The 23442-nt window shown below is 38.3% G+C and overlaps 1 long non-coding RNA gene across 1 annotated transcript in view; it reads left to right on the top strand.

Annotated features, from left to right (window-relative positions):
• LOC116763188 overlaps window positions 1–21127 on the top strand; it is a 122959-nt gene extending 101832 nt beyond the window's left edge. The window contains exons 5-7 of the long non-coding RNA XR_004352443.1: window positions 4651–4748; window positions 8782–8929; window positions 18811–21127. This is a non-coding gene — a long non-coding RNA (uncharacterized LOC116763188). The remainder of the gene's footprint in view (window positions 1–4650; window positions 4749–8781; window positions 8930–18810) is intronic.
• Window positions 21128–23442: the final 2315 nt, after the last annotated feature.

Raw genomic sequence — 23442 nt, 5'->3', positions numbered from 1 at the left:
ATTTATTGACCCAAGCACATTCATTCAAGGAGGCTACTCACTGGTCTCAGATATCACAAATCCTGGGGGCACCTAAGCTCAAACATTGGTGCTCGAAGAGCAGACCACCCCTTCTGTTCTCAATGAGCTGGCGTTCTAGCCTGCTTTTGAAGATTTTAAAAACACAACAGTAGCTGTTGGTTTCTTTAACTTCCAGGTAAAGAAAGTGGGAACTGAAACCAAAGGGTCAGAAGAGTCTACAAATAGGGGGTTAGTGCATTGCTGGAGGAGGAGGATGGCCAGTGAGTTCATACAAGGTTGAAAGGAAACATTGGGGCTAAATTGATAATAAAGTTAATCTTTCAATTCACTTTTTATTTTCCAAGTTAATAGGACTGATATATGGAAACAATCTAACAAAGTTGTAAGAGTAATCCATTTGTTTTTTTATTTATTAACCCAACCCACTTTTTGTGTCACCCAGAAATTTATGACCCAGACTTGACACCCAAGGAGCTTATATTCTTGTTGGGGAGACTGGACTTAGGCTTGAGATACAATGAAAGAGGATTCCAGAGATGGAATTTAATCAGACAAGTGCTGATGACATTGTTTTATTGTGTGCGATCTCCCTATGCTTTCTTATCCAGAAAGGAACTCCTTTAGCATTTCCTCTTAGATCAAAATTTATATGCCCAGAAGTATTTTTTAGGTGCTTGTGTTCCTCTTTTCATTTCCATCACATTTAGACTATACTGATTTACACTAATACAGTCCAGTGTAAATGAGTGCTCCCTTGTGTTCCATCACAGACCTTCCATACCAATAATTGCTGTTAGTATACATTGAACAAGTACTACGTGCAAGGCACTGTCCTGAAAAATGCGCATCTAATTGCAATCCTGTCATTTTGGTATTAGGATCATTCCCGTTTTGTAAACAGAAGATTTGAGGCAATTTAGTCATCTTTTCAAGTTCACAGAGCAAGTAAGTGGTAGAGCTGGGAATCCAATCTAGACAGACTACTTCCCAAGCCCACTAGTTTAATCACAACACTGTATTGTTGACTTTTGTGTAATGATGTTTAGGTTAGTCATTTGACATGATTTGTACAGAATAAAGGAGATTGATATGGAATGAGCTTTACCATATCTGATTGATCATTTCAACTCAAATGTCAATTAGGTGCCAAGCACTGGATCAGACACTGGAGATTCAGAAAAGAACCAAATCCAGTCACTGTGTTCATGAATCTCAAAGTGTGGTAGGATCCTCGCAGCTGGAGTGAGAGCGTTAAGGAGTGTAGGTGCAGCACTGTAGGACAGGGAGGGTTGCAGCAGTGAACTCCTCAAATGCCCAACAACGAACTGTCTGAATGAGCATCTGTCTCAGAAACTACAACCCGAGGAAAAGTGGAACAGCCTTCTTCCCCTGCAAGTAGACATACTAAATCTTGCAAAAATGTAGGTACTCCTGGCAAATCAGAACTACCCATCTGTCTATGAGCTTGCTAATCATTCCAAAGGTAAAATATAACCTCTCAAGAATGTCTCGGATTTATTCATAGGCCAATTTGGTGAGTCATAAAAAAGAAGCAGCATCTGTATTCAGTCAACCTAGTTGGAATTCACTGAAAGTCTGAAAATACTAGGAAAACTTTCTATCAATGATGAACAATCATGCTCAACATAATAAAAACTCATTACAGAGGAACTGGGGGGGGATGGGAATAAGAAAGGAAGGTGAAGATTAAAGCCAAACCAAAATATGGATAGATTGCTACAAGATTAAGAGGATCTTTGTATTAGAAGTAAAGAAAATTAGTGCAAGTTTGTCCATGGAAAGACAGTGAAAACAAAATTGTCCCTTATGTCAGCCAGTTTTGGATTTTCTATTATTTATTACCACTTGGTGATTTATAACAAGAGAAAGGCAATGGAGAAATTGAGAATCATTAGAATGTAATGATGAGTTTCAAAGTCAGCCCCTAATGAAAAGCAGAAATTTTAGAAAATAAAAAAACCCAAATCATATTTGTTTAAAATCTGTAATGACTTCTTTTGAAGTCCACTGAGCTACAGTATGTGCTTACATTGGCTGTTGAGTTATGATTTAAATTTATGCTGTATTTAGGAGGTTAATATTTGTTGACTTATATGGAAGAAATTTAATTGTGGAAAGTTGAGGAAAGAAAAAATGAAAACAATATAGTACTCATTAAAGTTTACTGTATTGTTTTATAAGAAAAGAAATAGGCACATAGTTTCATATATTCAACTTGGGTAAAATGTATGTGAGCAAAATACACTAAAATGTTAAGAGAGTTATCTCTGCAATGTATCATAACTGCAGGCATTCTTTTTCTTTTTTCTTTGTATTTCACCTGACTTTTCAAAGTTTGTACAATGAGCTAGTACCACTTTTATAATTAAAAACGTCATGTTATTTTAAAATAGACTTGCATCCATGTTCTAGAAGGAATAGATTATATGATGGTAAATTGAACAACTATTAGAATACAAGTGATTAGCAGTATATAACCAGTGTTTACAAAAAGCAAATCAAACTATACAAGCTTAATAACTTCTTTTTGGCTTGCACTGTAAGATTCAGCAGATGTTATATTGGAATTTTAGTAAAGGACATAATGTGGTCTCCTGAGATTTACTGACAAAAAGAATTTATTTTCTGTTAGGAACAGAGAAGCTGCACTTAGCTGGAAAACAGGGCTGAAATTCTGTAAACAAAAGGAAATAATGACATGATCCAGGGAAGGTGCTAATGAAAGCTGTAGCATCAATCAACAGAAGCCTTAGGGATAAGGGCAGAGCGTAGGTAGCTCATGGGGTATCTAAGGAAGAAAAAGGCACTGGTGGGAAGTAGAACTGGGAATGATGGGAGGAAAAGAAAGCTAATAATTACGTATCTACTTTGTGCAAAGTATGGCACCAGGCTCTTCTCTCCAATTAACAGGTGAGGAAATTAAGAATAACAGAAGCCATTAAATAGGAATACTGATGGATACGTTGACTTATTTCTTTGGTTAAATGTGATCTGAAGAATAAAACCTATTACTAGTTGGAATCTAATTTATAGGAAAAAACACATAGAAATTAGTGGGCTAAACATTGACAGAAGTGTACTAGGTGATGTGAAAGGAAAAACTCTTTTTTTTTTTTTTTTAGCAGAGGCGCCTCATATTACACTTAATAACAAAGACACAAGGACAGTTAGCCCCTCTCTCTACAAGTGTGGTGATATTCCCGGGGCTTTGTATCTCATTACGAGAGATTTATTCTAGTAAAGAGAGTAGGGTCCGTAACAACACTAAAGCAATGCACATGGAGAGCCCGACTAAATGATAATTTGGATGAGTCATAACATATATGAAAAGCATAAGCACTTGGGGAAGATGATGTGGCCTGATCTAAACAGGATAAGTAGGATAAGTGGGATAAAAGTATGGGAAAAAAATAGGTCAAATATCAATAAAAAACTTTTCAATAGTGGGAACTATCAAAACCAGAAGATTTGTTCCCAAAGGAAATTCATGATTGTGGAAGATTTAATACTTGAGTGAGTAAACATGAAAGAATAACTAATCGAGAACAGTTCTAAATTTTATGCTTCTATAGATTCATTTGTAAATAAACTATGAACAATGAGGCCTCATTTATTCATCAGCATCAGGGAACACATTGTTCCAGAGAAGTCAGTTCCCCAGATACTGCAAGCCTCACAACAGGAACAGATTTTTCTTTAATTTCAACCTCTCCAGTGGAGATTTATTTAAATGGAATGACTCAGATCCTTGGCTTCTTAAATATTCCAATCCAGAATTAGGATATGAGATGCCAGAAGTGTGTATGGAAAGGCCTCTGGAACACAGGGTCAGGACAACCAGAGATCCAGTCTTGGTTCACAGAAAGGTGATCTGGAGGTCTTTTACCACTCTGGTCCTTAATTTTATGTATATATATATATATATATATTTGTAAATAAAAGCACAGGAGAAGATGATCTTTAAAATTTCTTCATCTAAATTCTCTAATTCTGAACATCTGCTACCTAATTGCACTATACAGGCAGACCTCACTTCCTTGTGCTTCGCAGATTCTATGTTTTCCACAAATTGAAGGTTTGTGGCAACCCTGCTTCCATTTTTCCAGCAGCATTTGCGCACTTCATGTCTCTGTGTCACATTTTGATAATTCCTGCAATATTTCAAACCTTTTCATTATTATTGTATTTGTTATCATAATCTGTGATCTTTGATGTTACTATTTTGACACTTTTTAGCAATACCGTATGTTTTAATTAAGATACGAACGTTTTTTAGATGTAATGCTATTGCACACTTGATAGACTACAGGATAGCATAAATGTAACTTTTATACACACTGGGAAACCAAAAAATTCATGTGACTCGCTTTATTGCGAGGTTCACTTTATTGCAGTGGTCTGGAACTGAACCTGCAGTATCTCCAAGGTATGTCTGTAATATTTGTCTCTACATTAAATATTTTAGACACTCTTTTCTGCTAGTGGGCCTTAGCTAAGGCTTTATGTAAGGTGCTACACTCCATCAATGAATAAAAGGCATGTGCTTGATAGTAACTCTTTTCCTTGGTACTCCAGAGCTTCTCACGTGGTTTTTAAAATTATTTTCAGGTTCACAGGTAAATACCTAATATTGAGGCTGCTGGAAGTCTGATTACCAGGTACATGGGTCAAGACTGTATTCCTATTTGGGGAAGGTCAAGTCAGAGGTGAGAATAACTGTTGTTATGCTAACTGTCACTTCTAAGCAGAAGTTTTCAGAGTCAGCCTACTGTTTGCCATGCCCTCGTTTGCTTCTGTCACAATGACTGCACTGCCCCACATGGAGGTGGCTCCTTCAACTGAGGCCTCTCTCCGGGCTTGCAGATGGCTGCCTTCTCAGTCGTGTCCTCACATGGTCTTCCCTGTGTGTGTGTGTGTGTGTGTGTGTGTGTGTGTGTGTGTGTGTGTATCCCTGATGTCTCTCTGTGTGTACAAATTTCCTCTTCTTTTAAAGACACCAGTCAGATTGGATTACAGCCCCCCCGAGGGCCTCATTTCAACCTCCTTAATGGTCCTGTCTCCAAATGCAGTCATATTCTGAAATACTGGGAATTAGGCCTTTAACATATAAATTTGGTGGACACAATTCAGCCCATAACATAATGGAGTCTTGACTTGCTATGAAAAGGAGTTCTAGGCAGAGGAAGCCAAGATAGCAGAGACAGTGGAGAAGGGTCACTCTATACAGCTGTGTATAGAATGAATAGAGGCAGAAAATATGAAAATGGAGCAAGAAGTAGGGCTTTGGGGTTTATTCTGTAGGATCATTGCTCTTCGGTTTTATAGTGGAATCACTTGGGACTTTTAAAAAATGCCATCATCCCAATTCTGTTCACAACCAGTTCTCTCTGAATCTGTAGGAGTGATATTTTAGAAATATCTCACTAGGCAATGTTAACGTGCAACCACATGTAGAAGCCACAGCTATAGAAAGTTGAGATCTAGGAGCCTAATGAGATGAGATTTGTGTTTAGGAAGCTCCCTCTGACTGCAATGAGAAAAATGGGCTGAAAGACCGTGAGGCTGTGGGTAGAGAGGTCAGCTTGGAGGGACTGTTGTAAGAGATGGTGGGGTGTGAACAACACACAGTGGTGGGAATGGATAAGGGACAATATGAGACGTGAATAAGGTAGGAGAGAAAGAACTTGATTCCTATTTTAATGTGGGGAATGAGAAAACCAAGAGATTTGTTTATTTTTGGCTTGAGTTAGTGAGTGGAGAGAAATTGAGTTTATTAATAACAAAAATTCAAGAGGAAGATAACATTTTAGGGCAGTGACCACAGGCTCAATTTTGGATTTCTTGGGCTTGAGTTTCTTGTGATGAAGTTCATGGGGCACTGGTATATAGGAGAGAAAGCTGAGCTAAAGGCAGAGAGTTTGGGGTCATCAGTATATGAATCATAGTTGAAGCCATGGGAGTGTGGAAATGGCCTGCAAGAGAGGAGGGCTAAAGACTGCCCCCTGGAACAATAAATGCATAAAGAAGACTGGGAAGACAAACCAGATAGACCAGGGGATGACAGTGACAAAGAAACCAAGAAAGGAATAAGTGGAGGCAAATGCCATGGAAAGATGAAGAAATACCAGCATTGACATGAGTCCATTGGATTTGTTAATCAAGAGGGGATTAGTGATCTTTGCTCCACGATTTTAGTGAAACCTAGTCTTCATTAAAAGACTAGGGGGGCCTAGTCTTAATTGCAAACTGATGAATTTGTGTTGTGTTGGAGTAGATTGAATGAGTGTAAAATATTCTTTGGTGGAGGAGCATGCAAAGTCAGAATGTGCGTAGACTGTTAGAAAAGTTGCAGCCAAAGTAAGAGCGGTCATGAAGATGTAATGAGAAGAAGGGAGTGAAAGGCGCAAAGGCATTGAAGGTTTTACTTGGAGACTGATATAATAAAGTTTAAGATTTCAGAGTGGGGTGAGGTCCAGGCAATGATCATATTTTAAAAAAAATGTTTGGAATGAGCTGCTAAAACAGAGTGGAAGAGGTCAATGAATTTTGAAGCTAAGTTATTGAATTGATCAACACAGAGTCATTGTGATAAAAGGACAGTCTGGGCTAGGGGCAGCAGAAGACTGAAAATCAGGTGCTAATGTCATCTATGGAGATACAGATAATATTAATGGTTAGGGGCGAGGTAGACGTGGGCCAAGGTTACTGTGTGGGCCTAACCCGACCAAAGATGAGGGCTGGAGGGGAGGTCCTGGAAGTCCAAGGTAATGTAATAGTGATCAGCCAGGTGCAGACATGGTGATGGGCTTTCAGGATGAAAACCAACAACTGCAACAAAAAGGCAGGCACAAATACATTCAGAGACTAGACTCTCATGTACCTGAGCAGCCTTGAGTTGCTACAGTGAGCAGGTGGAAAATGCAGGTGGAGAGCTGGAAAATGGTAAGGTTTTGCAGGGCCTTATAGGCTAAGCCAAGATTATAGTTTTTCACCTGAGATCAGGGGGGACCATTGCCTGGTTCAAGCAGGAAGGTGACATGGTCAGATCTGAGTTATAAAAAGCTCTTCTGGGGACCATGTGGAGGACGTATTGTTAGGAGTCAGGTTGTAGAGACCAGTTTAGGAACAAATTGTACAAATTCATTTAGAGTCTAGAATAAAACAGGGGTGGTGGAGCTGGGGAAGAGGCAACAGCCTTAGCAGCCAAAATGTAATTGACTTGGTTATGTGGAGAGAGAGGTCGAAGACAGAAGCCAAGCTTCCTCCTATGTCTGTCGTCATCAACTCTGTTTACTTAGGTAAGAAATCTTACTCAGAGAACAGACAGACATGGAACTTACACTTGAGTACCAAACTAGAATGTAGAAGGGCTCAAGGGTAAGCTGGGAGGAAGTGAGAGAGTGACATGGACATGTATACACTACCAAATGTAAAATAGATAGCTAGTAGGAAGCAACCACATAGCACAGGGAGATCAGCTCCGTGCTTTGTGACCACCTAGAGGGGTGGGATAGGGAGGGTGGGAGGGAGGGAGACGCAAGAAGAGATATGGGGATATATGTATATGTATAGCTGATTCACTTTGTTATAAAGCAGAAACTAACCCACCATTGTAAAGCAATTATACTCCAATAAAGATGTTAAAAAAAAAAAAAGAAACATACGGAGAGAGGAGAAGAAAAGGGAGATGAAGAAGTCCTTGTTCTCAAGAAACACATGATGTATATAACTGTCTGGATTTGATGCCCTGTATTCTGATATATATAGTAAAATGTGACATTATTGTTAAAAGTCTCTGTCTTTCAGATATTCTTCAAATTTCATAAATCAGTTTAAAGTAAGTGCTTAGATAATCTTTGGCTGACAAATTTCAGTGATTAATTTATCCCTGCCATTATCACTTGCATTGCTGTTGTTTACTATGTAGTTAGTCAAATGGAAATATAATCATAAACAATAGGAAAAGCAGAATAAAATGTTATATAGAGTTTCTTTTTAAGGGCTTAACTTACACTGAGGAAACCAGAAAGTTGAGTGTGATCTATTGGTATTGTTAATAATCCTGATTCTGTCCCTACTTGAGGAAATAAAACATAGAGTATCTGATTGATTTCATGAAAGATTAAGCACAACCCAAGCATTGACCAGGACATTGATCAGGCTTGAAGGGAATTTATTCAACTGTGTAAAAGAATAAAGGAGATAGGAAATATATAAAATTAATGATTTTTTATGTAGGCTTCCTTAGAAATACAGAAATCTATTACTGAAAAAAATATGATTACGACTTGCAAATTCTTTACAAGAGGAAAGCAATTTGAAACAGAGTCCTTCTTTCAGGACTGCAGATATTCCGACTCAGAAACAAAACTGAAACTTTAGCAAAATATTATTTGTTTGAGGAAATTTTCTCCCTTCTACACTAGAGCCCTTTCCACACATTAAAACTATGAAGGATCATTTCTAATAATCTGGGAAACTTACATAGTATTCTGTTGTTTTTGTTTTTGTTTTGCGGTATGCGGGCCTCTCACTGTTGTGGCCTCTACCGTTGCGGAGCAACAGGCTCCGGATGCGCAGGCTCAGCGGCCATGGCTCACGGGCACAGCCGCTCCGCGGCATGTGGGATCTTCCCGGACCGGGGCACGAACCCGCGTCCCCTGCATCGGCAGGCGGACTCGCAACCACTGCGCCACCAGGGAAGCCCAGTTACATAGTATTCTTACATCTTTTTTACAGTATGGACTCATGGTACTTTAGATGCCTCGTGAAGTGATGTGTTCCTGTATTGGAGATGTTCCTACAAAGGCCAGAGCTCCAGGTAGCACAAGCATCATATGGGAGGCTCTCAAGCTGGGCTGCAAATTAGGGCAGAAGGATCTTCAAGGTAATTTTTATCATTAAAAAACTTATTATGTCATACTTTATAATTTCTCAGTATTTTTGATCCAGCATGTACCTCATAATATTTTTGAAAACAGAAAGCAATCAGATTTAGTAACTATAACATGGATGAAGCTATCAAACACTGTTTAGTGAAAGAAGCCAGACAAAAAGGAATGAATACTGTATGATTCCATTTATATGAAGCCCAAACTGGGCAAAACTAACCTAAACTGTTAGCAATTGGAAAGTGGTTGCTTGAAGTGGAAATTTACTGGAATGGGCCACATGGGAATGTTTTATAGGGTACTGGGAATGTTTTATAACTTGTTTTGGGTGGTGGTTACACAGGTGGATACAATTGTCTTCAAACTGGAAACAAATTCCCTACATTTTATTGTACGTAAATTATGCCTAATTCTAAAAAGTAAGTGCTCAGAGACTCACCTTAGGGTGAGAGACACACACAGACTGAAAGTAAGGAGATGGAAAAAGATATTTCAGGCAAATGTAAATGATGAGAAAGTGGGGGTAGCAATACTCATGTGAGAAAAAGTAGACTTTAAAACAGAGGCCATAAAGAAAGACAAAGAAGAGCATTATATAATGATAAAGGGATCAATAGAAGAAGAGGATATTATACTCATTAACATATACACACCCAATATTGGAGCACCTAAATATATCAAGCAAATACTAACAGACATAAAAGGAGAAATTGATAATAATACAATAGTAGTAGGAGACTTTAACACCCCACTGACATCAATGGACAGACTATCTAGATAGAAAATCAGTAAGGCAACAGAGGTCCTAAATAACACAGTAAACCAGTTTGACTAAATTGATATCTACAGGACACTATATCCAAAAAAAAAAAACCCAGAATGCACATTCTTTTCAAAGGCACATGGAACATTCTCTAGGTTAAACCACATACTAGGTCACAAACCAAGCCTCAACAAATTTAAGAGGATAGAAATTATTTTGTGCATCTCTTCTGACCATAACAGTATGAAACTAGAAATCAACTACAAAAAGAAAAATGGGGGAAAAAAGAACATATGGAGACTAAACAACAGGCTACTAAGAAAAACCAATGGGTCACTGATGCAATCAAAGAAGAAATCAAAAAATACCTTAAGACAACTTCACAGATGTCTGTGGGAGGCAGCAAAAGCAGTTCTAAGAGAGAAGTTCATAGCAATACAGGCCTTCCTCAAGAAATAAAAATAATTTGAAATAAACAACCTAACCTACCACCTAAAAGAATTAGAAAATGAAGAACAAAGCCCAAAGTCAACAGAAGGAAGGAAATAATAAAGGTAAGAAAGAAAATAATTTAATAGAGATAAAAAACAATAGAAAAGATCAATGAAATCAAGACATGTTTTTTTGAAAAGATAAACAAAATTGGCAGACCTCCAGCCAGGCTCACCAAGAAGAAAAGAGAGAGGACCCAAATAAACAAACTAAGAAATCAAAGAGGAGAAATAATAACCAATACCATATAAATACAAAAAATTATAAGAGAATATTATGAACAGTTATATGCCAACAGACTGGACAACCTGGAAGAAAGGGACAAGTTTCTAAAAACATACAGCCTGCCAAGACTGAGTCAAAAAGAAACAGATAATTTGATCAAACTGATCAATAGACAGGAAATAGAATATGTAATTTTAAAAACTCTCTGCAGGGCTTCCCTGGTGGCGCAGTGGTTGGGGGTCCACCTGCCAATGCAGGGGACATGGGTTCATGCCCCGGTCCGGGAGGATCCTGCATGCTGCAGGGCAGCTGGGCCCATGGGCCATAGCTGCTGGGCCTGTGCGTCCAGAGCCTGTGCTCCGCCACAGGAGGGGCCGTGACAGTGAGAGGCCTGCATACCGCAAAAAAAAAAAAAAAAAAAAAAAACTCTCTGCAAACAGAAGTCCAGGGCCAGATGGCTTCACTGGGGAATTCTATCTAACATATAAAGAAGAAATTATACCTTGCTTCTCAAACTACTCCAAAAATTTGAAGAGGAGAGACCACTCCAAAATTCATTCTATGAGGTCACCATCACCCTGATACCAAAACCAGACAAAGACACTACAAAAAAAGAAAATTACAAGCCTATATCTTTGGTGAATATAGATGCAAAAGTCCTCAACAAAATATTAACAAACGGAATCCAACAATATATAAAAAGGATCATACACCATGATCAAGTTGGATTTATTCCAGGGTCACAATGATGATTCAACACATGCAAATCAACGTGACACACCACATTAACAAAAGGAAAGACAAAAACCAAGTGATCATCTCAATAGATGCAGAAAAAGCATTTGACAAAATTCAACACCCATTCATGATAAAATACTCCCACCAAAGTGGGTATAGAGGGAATATATCTCAACATAATAAAAGCTGTGTACAACAAACCCACAGCCAACATAATACTCAACAGTGAAAAGCTTCCTTCTAAATTCAGGAACAAGACAAGTATGCCCACTCTCACCACTTCTAATCATTGGAAGTCTTAGCCACAGCAATCAGACAATAAAAAGAAATAAAGGTATCCAAATTGGAAGGCAAGTGGTAAAACTCTCACTATTTACAGATGACATGATACTCTATAAAGAGAACGCTAAAGTCTCCACACAAAAACTATTAGAACTAATGAATTCAATAAAGTTGCAGGATACAAGATTAATGTACAGAAATCTGTTGCTTTTCTTTAATAATGAACTATCAGAAAGGGAAATTAAGAGAGCAATCCTGAGAGAAAAGAAAGCAGAGGTATAACCCTCCCAGACCTCAGATTATACACATAGCTACAGTAATCAAAACAGCATGGTATTGGCACAAAAACAGACATATAGACCAGGGGAACAGAATAGAGAGTTCAGAAATGAACCCATGCACCTATGGTCAATTAATCTACAACAAGGGAGGTAAGACTATACAATGGAGAAAACACAGTCTCTTCAAGAAATGGTGTTGGGAAAGCTGGGCAGCTACATGTAAAAATAAATAAATAAATAAAATTAGAACCTTTCGTCACACCATGTACAAAATAAACTCAAAATGGATTAAAGACCCAAATGTAAGACGTGACACCATTAAACTCCTAGATGAGAACATAGGCAAAATGTTCTTGGACATAAATCATAGCAATATTATCTTAGATCAGTCTCCCAAGACAAAAGAAATAAAAGCAAAAATAAACAAATGAGACAATCAAACTTAAAAGCTTTTGCACAGCAAAGGAAACCACCAATAAAATGAAAAGACATTATACAGAATGGGAGAAAGTATTTGAAAATAACAAGGGGGTAATATCCAAAATATAAAAACAGCTCATACAAATCAATGTCAAAAAAACAAACAACCTGATCATAAAATGGGCAGAAAACCTAAATGACATTTCTCCAAAGAAGACATACAGATGACCAACAGGCACATGAAAAGATGCTCAACACTGCTAATTATTAGAGAAATGCAAATCAAAACCACAATGAGGTATCACGTCACACCTGTCAGAATGGCTGTCTACAAAAATTCTACAAATAATAAATGTTGGAGAGGGTGTGGAGAAAAGGGAACCCTTGTACACTGCCACTGAGAATGAAAACTGGTACAGCTGCTATGGAAAACAGTATGGAGGTTCCTTAAAAAACTAAAAATAGAGCTACAATATGATCCAGCAATTCCACTCTGGGGTATATATCTGGAAAAAAACGAAAACTCTTAATTTGAAAAGATACATGCACCCCAGTGTTCATAGCAGCACTATTTATAGTATCAAAGACACGGAGGCAACCCAAGTGCCCATGAACAGATGAATGGATAGAGAAGATGTGGTATATGTATATACAGTGGAATATTACTCAGCCAGAAAAAAGAATGAAATTTGCCATTTGCAGCAACATGGATGGACTCAGAGAACATTATGCTTAGTGAAGTAATTCAGACAGACAAAGACAAATACTATGTGATATCACTTATAATTATACAAATGAATGTATATAAAAAACAGAAACAGACTGACAGACATAGAAAACAAACTTACGGTTGCCAAGGTGGAAAGGGAGAGTGAGAGGGACAAATTAGGAGTATGGAATTAACAGATACAAACTATTATACATAAAATAGATAAGCAATAAAGATTTACTGTACAGCACAGGAAATTATACTCAGTATCTTATAATAACCTATAATGGAATATAATATGCAAAAAAAAGCTGAATCACTATGTCGTACAGCTGAAACTAACACAATATTGTAAATCAACTATACTTCAAATTAAAAAAAATATGCTCATAAAAAATCATCAATCTTAAAACATCTTTAAAATATTTTATCTCATGTTAACATACAGCATAGGATCAAAGCAGGTTAAACATAACACATAAATGCCTATTTTCTAAAATTCTAAGAAGTTATTTGCTAAAATTATTTTTTTTCTTATATCCAAAATCCAGGAACATATAACTGCTGACTGCCCACTGATATATTATAAATACAAAAAAATTAAGAAAGGGTTTATTTTTTGGTATCTAGCTTTGTATCAGCTTGCGTACTCAGGAGATATTTTTTATGCTGTGAGAATCACCTGTTTTTACTTTGAAGGAATCTGTCTTGTCAGTTTGCAAATCCTAAGCGTGAACATAAGCAAAATACTGGTTCCTCCCTGATAGGCCCAGTGTCAATCCAGGGCAGAGAGTTTTTTTGTTACAGGTATTTTTGTAACAAGAAAAGAGTAACAGCCAAAGAGGCATAGGCCTTGAGGTAATGGGACAGAGTTTTTCAGGCGCTTCCTAATCCAGAATGTATTCTAATTCCATCCAGAATCAGAGAGGTACAGGAAACTCCTCCTGGCACAGTGCAGATGAAAGATCATTTCACAGAGCACAGGGGAGAGGGTGATGGGATGCTCATAACGCCTGCACTGGATCCATTGCCTGTACTCAGTGATAGCAGCTGGGCCCCAAAATAAAAATGACAAAACTGCAGAGCAGAACCCTGTGTATTTGTGGTAGAAGGCCTATTCTTTAAACCCTGAACATGAAGAAATTGCAGTCCGAGGGACTTTCTGTATAATCAGAAACAATTCTGCTACCAGATGGAACACAGAATGGACCAGAACGGGATACACAGGTGCACAGCACATATAGAAGACCCAAAGGTGGGACAATCGAAGAATGCAAAGGTATAAATTAGGGCAGACAGGAAATTTGCTTCTAAGAACCTTACCCTAGGTTTTCATAGACCAGTTGGTCACTAACACCAGACCAACACCATAGTTTACACTGAAGATTATTTGTTACTATACATAATTTATTCCATAGGTGGAACATCATTCTCTTGCTTAATTATTTTCTTATCCTTGTAATATGCCTTGAACTAATATAACCACTATAGCAACAATCAGGAAGGTGACCTGCTTTGATAGTACTTTGCATTTACCATTTTGAAGCCCTGAGTCAGAATCCCTTAAAATGAGAATATAGGACGAAATCAGACCATGTGAGGCTCTGTTAGTAGCAGTATGTTTGTTCAATATGTTTTTGACTTTCTGAGCAGAGGCATAAGGATACTGAAAGGTAAGTTCCTAAACATTTCCACCAGCAGATTTTTGACCATTTTTATATTCTTACCTTTGTCAGTAAAGTAAACATACTTCATAAGTGCATGATTGTCATTTTCCTAACACTTAATGTTGTTTTGCTAAATATACATCTATAAATGACTGTTTATATTAGCCCTTAAGTATATGTAAAGACTCATACAGGACTACCTGTCTTTCCAAGTAGAGGCTAACAGTCTTGAATTAAATCAGGACAGTGTAAACAGGATGGCATATAAAGTGTGAGCCAATATACGGAGGACAAAATATGTATGAAGGATAACTGATTAATAAAACATGGCTGGCCTTGATTTCGTTTATAAGAAACTTAAGACATTTATCAACATCTGTCTGAACCCAGCTCCAGTCTCTTGGACTCTGTTGTGGATAAGCTGATTAATAAAAGATGATGCCTTAGGAAGGAAGCTTAGATCTTTGTAAGCAATGACAAAGGAAAAGGCAAGGCTGAATCTACATATGAAAGGAAATTGTGAAAGTAAACTAGTTTACCACTAAATGCCTGGCTGCCACTTCCCTATAACATTTCATTTCCCTCATATTGTCTCAAGTCTGGAGAAATAGGAAGGAATTTCAAAAATTAAGTGTGGAATTAATTTACAAGACAGATTATAGGTTTTTTGTGCTTTTTTTTTTTTTTTTTTTTTAAACTCTGAAATATAATCTGGTTCCCTTGTGGCTTCCCCCTCTTGGTGTTCTTAACTTTGCAGCTTTCCATGTTTGTTTTTCATTTGTATACTTGATCTTTTAGGCTTTCCTTTCCTCTTGGCTAGAATAAAGCACCAGGACTGAACAAGTGCCTCCCTTTACCAGCTGGCAGACTGTTGCCCAATAAATGTTGCCCTTAGGAAACCATAAGCCCTGTGTTCCATCTTCCAGCTAGCCATTCCTCGAATCATCTCCTATCCAGCACATTTAATTCACATCTGGTCACTTTGGGATTTCTTCATTCAACATCCATGACCCCGGACTTGGAGGTCAAACAGAATAGTAAATGCAATAGTGCCTGGAAATAAACATCTCTGCCAAAACATCGCATTATCTCCTAAATGTCCAGGAAAAATCACTACATAACACAGGAGGAAGGGGTCTAAAATTTTAGAAGAAGGTACCGTGGGTTACAGAGGGAATTAGAATCATCACATTTTTTAATGCTCTCTATGAAAATAAATGCCTTCCTCAATACTTAAGGAAGCACAAAAAGTAAAGTTACGTGATCAGCACATTTCATTAATAATGGTCAAACAATAAACTTGAGAAAATTATAAACTCTTTTGATCTCACGTCGTTACAGGACATCAAAGCACTGGTTGCTCTGACAGCAGACTTCAATGTCTGAAACTCAGTTTTATGGCTGTGTCTAGAGTCTAGGTTGGATATTCAGAGTCCAAACAGATAATCTGAAGATGAAAAGTGGAGGAGATGGGGGTTAATGCTGAGGGTGGGTCCACTGAAGACTTGGTGGTCATACATCACCTGGGCCATTCATATTCACCTACCTAACTGGATAGTCCCACAATTACAACTCTTCTTTGCGCTGTATAAAATTACTTGGGTCAAAGTAACTGTATATCAGTAAAAACAGAAGCAAAGGACTGGAAGAACACAAAGAAAAATATTCTGATCTACTCTTAGAAACAGAGGTCTGAGAACATCTTGATGTTCTGCTGATCAGGTTGTAGGACTTATCCCCCAACACCGAAGACTCTAATTTATATATACAGCTTTCACTTATATATAAATTTAAAAGACATGAAGAAGAAGCAGCCAAAAATCTCACCAGGGGGATTATAGGAATCACTGTTGCAAAACTGATTTATAAATCAATCTAAGGAGTCAAACAACCCCAGCGCAAGAGGAGGGCCGGAAGCCTGGCTGCCAGTGTCCGCTGTGGGGAGGTTTTGCTATTTTTGATATCCTTATTCCCTGGTTAACTGCAAGTTGTCCAAGAATTCTTTTTCTAAGACTGTTTTTGTAATCTAAAACAGTCCTTCACACAAATCAGTAACTTGCCATGCCAATCCTGAGAACATGATAAATGTTAAACAATTAAAACTAAATAAATGATTTGTTTAGCCATTTGAGTATGTGTATATGCATGTGTATGCACTTGTATATGTGTATACAGTCCATATGTATATATGTGCATGTATATATACTCATATATTTGAGAAACTACAATGATAGTTCATATGTATGTTACCTGAAATTAACAGCATTCAGTGACAGTTGTGAAGGAGCCTGTATACTTTTGCTTTTTCTTTTGGAGGGGTGTGTGTGTGTTCCTGTTTGAGCAGTTGCTGACAGGAGCTGGGGAACTGAGACTGATAAAGCTGCAGGAGGGCTGTGCAGGCATAACCTTTACTTCAAGCAGGAAAACCACCATAAAAAAAAGAAATTGGGCCGGGCTGGGCAAAGCTGGAAGCAGGACTGTCCGGGAATGTCAGACATGTGGTATTATTTAAGGCTGAATCCCCCAGGGCTGGGAACGGTACTGCTGTTGGGATATTGTGCTCTGCAGCGATCGCCCTGGTGGGGAATGGGGTCGGAGCTGAGACCGCACTCTTGTGGGTGAGAGGTCAGATTTCCCTTGAAGGGAGGGGTGTTTGCGCTCCCAGGCATCGTGGGAAGAGTCGGATCCTGGGTCAGGAAATAGGGACTCAGAAAAGTCTTAAACAGCATATTCCTTGCAGACCGAGATGGGTCCCCTCTGTGTCTGTCAGTGTTGTTCATGCTGGATCAGAAGCAATAGTGAACGTTCTGTGATTCTGACGGATGCTCAATTCCAGGGCTCCTGCCCACAAACTGCACACGGTGAACACCTAAGTCACTTGCTGCTTTGCTTATTCCTGAAGGTCTGTGAGAGGCCCTGCAGCATGTCTGGCTTCCTCAAGGTATCTAGGGGGTAGTGGGTGGACAAGCATTAACTTGGGTTGACTTGGGTTCAAGTTCTCCAGAAACCACTTATTTGCATTTCTTCACCAAACCACTACTGTGCCCTCCATCTATTCATTGGTAAAAGGGAAAAAATAATAACTTGTCTTCTCTATTTTCCAAGGATCTGATGAGGATGAAATAAAAGAAAGAATGTGAAAGTGATCCATACACCATGAAGCATTATTTATCCCCATACACTCCTGCCTCAGGCCCTTTGCACTAGTGGTTTCTCTGCCTGAAATCCTCTTATATCCTAATGGTTGTACCCTTACTTTCTTCAAGTGTCTGCCAACTGTCATTTCATCAGAGAGCACTTCTCTGGCTGCTTTGTATAAGATAGTGATCTTTCTGACTCCACTGCTTTTGACACTTGTCCTAACCCTGCTTTATTTTTCTCCAGAGCCCTTGCCACCATCTGACATATATTTTTGTATATTCTTCAATTGACTCCATAAAGAGGAGGATTTGGGGCTGTTTATTCACTGCTATCTCCCTAGGGTCTAAAACAGTGCCTGACACATAGTAAGCACTTAATAAATATTGTTGAATGAATGAATGAAATGATTCATTGCAAGATATTATTAGAGTTGCCCAAGTCTCCACAATATAAATATACCCCAAAGTTACAGAGGAATCATTTCCCATCATTCTTGTCCAAATGCTGTTGCATTGCACAAACTGCTGAGAGGCCTGGGATGAAACTCAAAATTGTCTCCAAGCTCTTAGATATTTTTCCTGGCCTGGCTCATTTTGAAGTATGACTGTGAAAGCCTCAAATTTATGTGTGGCTTTTTCCTTTTTTTTTTTTTTTTTTTGCGGTACACGGGCCTCTCACCACTGTGGCCTCTCCTGTTGCGGAGCACAGGCTCTGGACGCGCAGGCTCAGCGGCCATGGCTCACGGGCCCAGCCGCTCCGTGGCATGTGGGATCTTCCCGGACCAGGGCATGAACCCGTATCCCCTGCATCGGCAGGCAGACTCTCAACCACTGCGCCACCAGGGAAGCCCCATAATTTACTTTTTATTTGCATGTATTGTTTGTTGTCTGACTCCCTCCTGCTAGAACAATAGCTCCATGAGAGTAGAGATTGCTTTTTTTTTTTTTTCTCATTTCTGCACTCCAAGGATCAAGGGCAGGACTAGGCCCAGAGAAAGTGGTCAATAAATAGTGTTGAAGAAACAAATTGACTTTAAAGATGAGTGAGGTGATTTGCATATTGCTGGCTTTCCTTGTCCTGACTAGTAATGGTAGGCTTTCTGAAATCCTAATTCTTTGTAAAATGTATGGCATCTAATTTGCTTCTCTTTCCTTCACAGAAACATGATGCTACTGAATAATACTTCAATTCCAGGAGCATGAACTGAAAACCTCCTAGGAATCAGGCAGTCCTACATAGTCCCTGACTTTAAGAACACAGACAGAAATGTAAGCAAATAAATTATAATTCAGTATCATAACAACAATAGTGGAAGCATACTCAAAGTAAAGAGACAGCCCAGGGGGAAGAGATCTGGAATCTTCACGTGAGATGGGAGAAGGTTTTCAAGGAAGCCTTCCCAGAAGAGGTGCTATTAAAGCTGAACAGGGGTTTCTCAAGATGAATCAGACTTGGAAATAGACAAGCAAAGTAAGGAAAGTCATTCCAGGCAGAGGGAACAGCATGAATGAAGCCGTCAAGCAGTGTGGTACCTATGGGGATCTATAAGTTCAGTATTGCTGTTCCACAAAATGCAAGGTAATTGGTTCCTTTTGGGAAAATAACAATAACGATAGCCTATACACAGGGTGCTTTCCACATGCCAGGCAGTGTTCTAAGTCTTTATACATTAGCACGTTCAATCTTCCCAGCAACCCTGGAACATAGGCACTATTATTATTCCTATTTTGTAGATGGAAAAACTGAGGCACAGAGAGATGACTATATAAGATGATAATACTGCACAGGTTCTAAGGAAATAGTATATATTTTTTCTTTTTATTAAATCATTTTTTGTTTTTTTTTTAATTTTATTTTTTTTTATACAGCAGGTTCTTATTAGTTATCCATTTTATACATATTAGTGTATATATGTCAATCCCAATCTCCCCATTTTTTGTTTTCTTAAAGCAACTATTTTAAAAAGTCTGGTCTAGCTGTCCAGGACTGATATACTCAGAGGAGAGCAAGAAAGAGTAATTGGTGATTAAAGGAAGAGAGAGGTTTTTTTAAAAAAAATCTTTGAAAATAGTGTCATTTAAAGTAAAACAATTGTGGTAGTGATGTTGTCTTAGTTCCTTAAGGATTTTTAGTGCACATAAATAGAAAGGATAAATATTTCTTATGTGATTAGTAAGCAAAAAAGAGTATGAAAAGCGGAAATAAGTATGTATGCTTTTCAATACTTTACAGAAATATTAAAACTTTATAAAGGCCCACTGGATATTTATTTTCCCTCCTCCAGTAACAGTCTTAAATAAATATAATTACTTTTGGACAATAAAGTGCTTCAAAGTCGTATACTGAAAACCAATAAAAAATACCAGTCACTTGGAAGAGGTCCTGTTTGGAGGCTGACCTGGCCCTTACACAGCAGAGTCAGAAGGTGAAAGGTTAAAAGTGCATACTTGATCTTAGACTGAACATAAAGTGTAAACTCCGGGTTTGTTTTTTTTTAAGCCAAAAGTAGTTTTATTTCCTTCTCTCTTTTTTTTTTTTAAAGTTAATTAGCCACTAATGTGGACAGTCTTAAGGATCTAAGTCAATTAGGACACTTCGTACATAACTTTTCCAAGCTGAAGCCGCACGCCCTTTGCATTTATAGCTGATGTACTCTGGATAAAATCTCTTTGCAAGGAACAATAAAAGGCTGAATGATGGAGACCATGAGCTTAGGGTTGATGTCATAAAAGAAGTTCTCAATATTTTGGCACTTCCCTTCTGATGTGAAGTGTGTTATTCTCATTTGGCAGGCGGTGGCCAAGTGGAATAAGAAAGCGCGTGCTAAGCCACCGCAGCTCTAAAGTGACAGCAAAAGGCATCTGCTGCATTTCCCATTTGGATTCTGCAGCCCCTTTGATTCACACCCAGTTTTTTCAGATTAGATCTCTGCCATTTTACTTATATATGTCACTACCACATTCAATTCACACATTATAACCTGCCACACAGCGTAGCTTTTCTTATCCTTATGGATACAAATGACAGTATTTGACCGTTTTATCTTTAGAATTATTTAGTATCTCCCAACTATCAGGATCATTTCTTTTCTTATACTTTGTTGAAGTATGATTGACATGAAAAGTTGTACAAATGAACTTACTTACAAAACAGAAATAGAGCCACAGATGTACAAAATAAACTTATGGTTACCAAGGGGGAAGTGGTGGGGGAGGGATAAATTGGGAGATTGGGATTGACATATATACACTACTGTATATAAAATAGATAACTAATAAGAACCTACTGTATAGCAGGGTGAACTCTACTCAGTACTCTGTAATGACCTATATGGGAAAAGAATCTAAAAAAGAGTAGGTATATGTTTATGTATAACTGATTCACTTAGCTGTGAATCAGTTGTGTGTTAACAAAATCAGCTGTTGTGTTAGCAGAAACTAACACAACACTGTAAATCAACTATACTCCAATAAAAATTAATTTAAAAAATAAATAAAATGACCTATGTGGTGTTCTAACTCTCCAAAAAAAAAAAGTTATACATACTTAATGTGTACAACCTGATGAGTTTGGAAATAAGTATACACCCATGAAACCAGCACCACAATCTGTGCTATACATGTCACCTCCAAAAGTTTACTCCTGTCCTCTTTATTAATTATTATTATTATTTAGTGCTAAGACAATTAACATAAGATCTACTCTCAGCAAATTTTCAAGTATACAATATGGTGGTGTTATACCATATTGTATATGTATACGTATACACTCTATGCTGTGCAGTAGATCTCTAGGACCTTATTCATCTTGTATAACTGAAACTTGCTGCTTTTTGACTAATACCTCCTCTCTCCGCTCTCCCAACCCCTGGTAACCACAGGATCTTTTCATAATGAGCGCTTGCTGCTCTATTTTTAATACTACCAACATTTCCATTTAAAGGGGGAGACAAGCTTCTCTTATAGCACAGAGTCCTACATTTCTAAGTTTAATTTATATTTACGAATATAGATTTACATATACATGTGTATTTTGAGAGCTATTTCAGAGGAAGAGTTGACAAGTCTTAATGACTAATTGGGAGGTGAGGGAAAAGGGGAGAATTCGAAAACAGTCCTGAGGTTTCTGGCTTGAGCAAATCTGTGAATGGTGATGCTTTTCAAAGCCCAAATGGACCAGGGCCCATTTGAATACACTGGGCTTGAGGTGTCTGTGGGATGTCCAGGGGGAAAGGGCCAGTGGGTGGTTGGATGTTTGGTTTTGAAGCTCAGGATGGGTTTGGGCTGAAGATAAGGCACAGGGATCGTCAGCATCAAGGAGGCAATGGAAGACAAAGATGTAGGTGAGCTCATCAATCAGAACAAGTAGAATTTGAAGAGAAGACAACATCCTAAGGAAGCCCAATGTTTGAGGAGCTCTAGTGGAAGAGAAGTCACAGATGGACTGAGAAGGAACATCCAGAGGGGACAAGAGGAAAATAAGGAGAGTACAGGGCCCTAGAAGCAAAAGAAAGGCCACAGCTCAAGGAGCCAAGGGGGCTCAACAGCCACGGGGTCACAAAAGATCATAACTGCAAAGTCCCCTTTGGATTTAGCAATGATGACATCAGCGACCTTGATAGGATCACTTGCAGTTGATAAGTTGGGGATCATCCCATTATAATAATAGAAACAATCATCTTAAATTGATGACATGGATCTTTAGAAATTTGCAAAGAACATTTACACGCCTCATTTCATGCTCATAATCCTCTTGTTAATTAGATGTGACTGCTTCCATTACATAAATGAGGAGAGAATTAGAAAGTCAAGTAATTATATAATATAACAATAATAATAATTAAAATGGTCTTTCTAAAACATTTACTGTGTGCAAAACATTGTGCTAAACATTTACTTTGCATAAAAAGATTGCAATGTAGATTTTGTTAACTCAATTTAAGGAAGATCCAGAGAAGTGTGGTAACTTTTCCAGGCTCACACAGCTAGGAAATGGCAGAATGGGGCTTTGAACTCAGATCTGTGGGGTGCTGAAGTACAAATTCTTTCCACTATTAAAGACTGCCTCACCAGATGTTCAGGTTTTCAGGCAAATATCACTTAAAAATTTTTCTTGAGGGCTCCCCTGGTGGTGCAGTGGTTGAGAGTCCGCCTGCCGATGCAGGGGACATGGGTTCGTGCCCCGGTCTGGGAAGATCCCACATGACGCGGAGCGGCTGGGCCCGTGAGCCATGGCTGCTGAGTCTGCACATCTGGAGCCTGTGCTCCGCAACGGGAGAGGCCACAACAGTGAGAGGCCCGCATACCGCAAAAAAAAAAAAAAAAAAAATTTCTTGAACATCGATATGTATTCTTGAAAACACTGACAGAAATCCAACTTTGCAAACTGAATTATTTCCCTTCTTGTTTATGTTATAATTTAAAAGATGTGTCTTCCATGGGAGGAAAATTCACTTTAAACATAGTATTTGGCTGCACAGAAATCATACATTGAAGATAAAATGTTAACCTCTGTAATAAAATATTAACCACAGGATTCCATAATGCAAATACTATACAGAAGACAGTGCCGGATTCCACAAGTAGAGAGGAGCCCTTTGAGGTAAGGAAGGAAAGAATGCTGCCCTGTTGGAGAAAATTCTGAGGGAAAATTTGCTTCCAAGGTGGTAGCTCAGACAAACCTTCTATATCTTTTTCTTCCACTTGACAAATATCTGACATTTTTTGTTTTAGTAGTGAAGCTGCAAGTGCCTAGCATTTAATTTCTACCACATTAATGATAAAACATGAAC

Source organism: Phocoena sinus, chromosome 12 (genome assembly GCF_008692025.1).
Source record: "Phocoena sinus isolate mPhoSin1 chromosome 12, mPhoSin1.pri, whole genome shotgun sequence".
Taxonomy (NCBI): domain Eukaryota; kingdom Metazoa; phylum Chordata; class Mammalia; order Artiodactyla; family Phocoenidae; genus Phocoena; species Phocoena sinus.
This window is presented reverse-complemented; position numbering and strand designations above follow the sequence as displayed.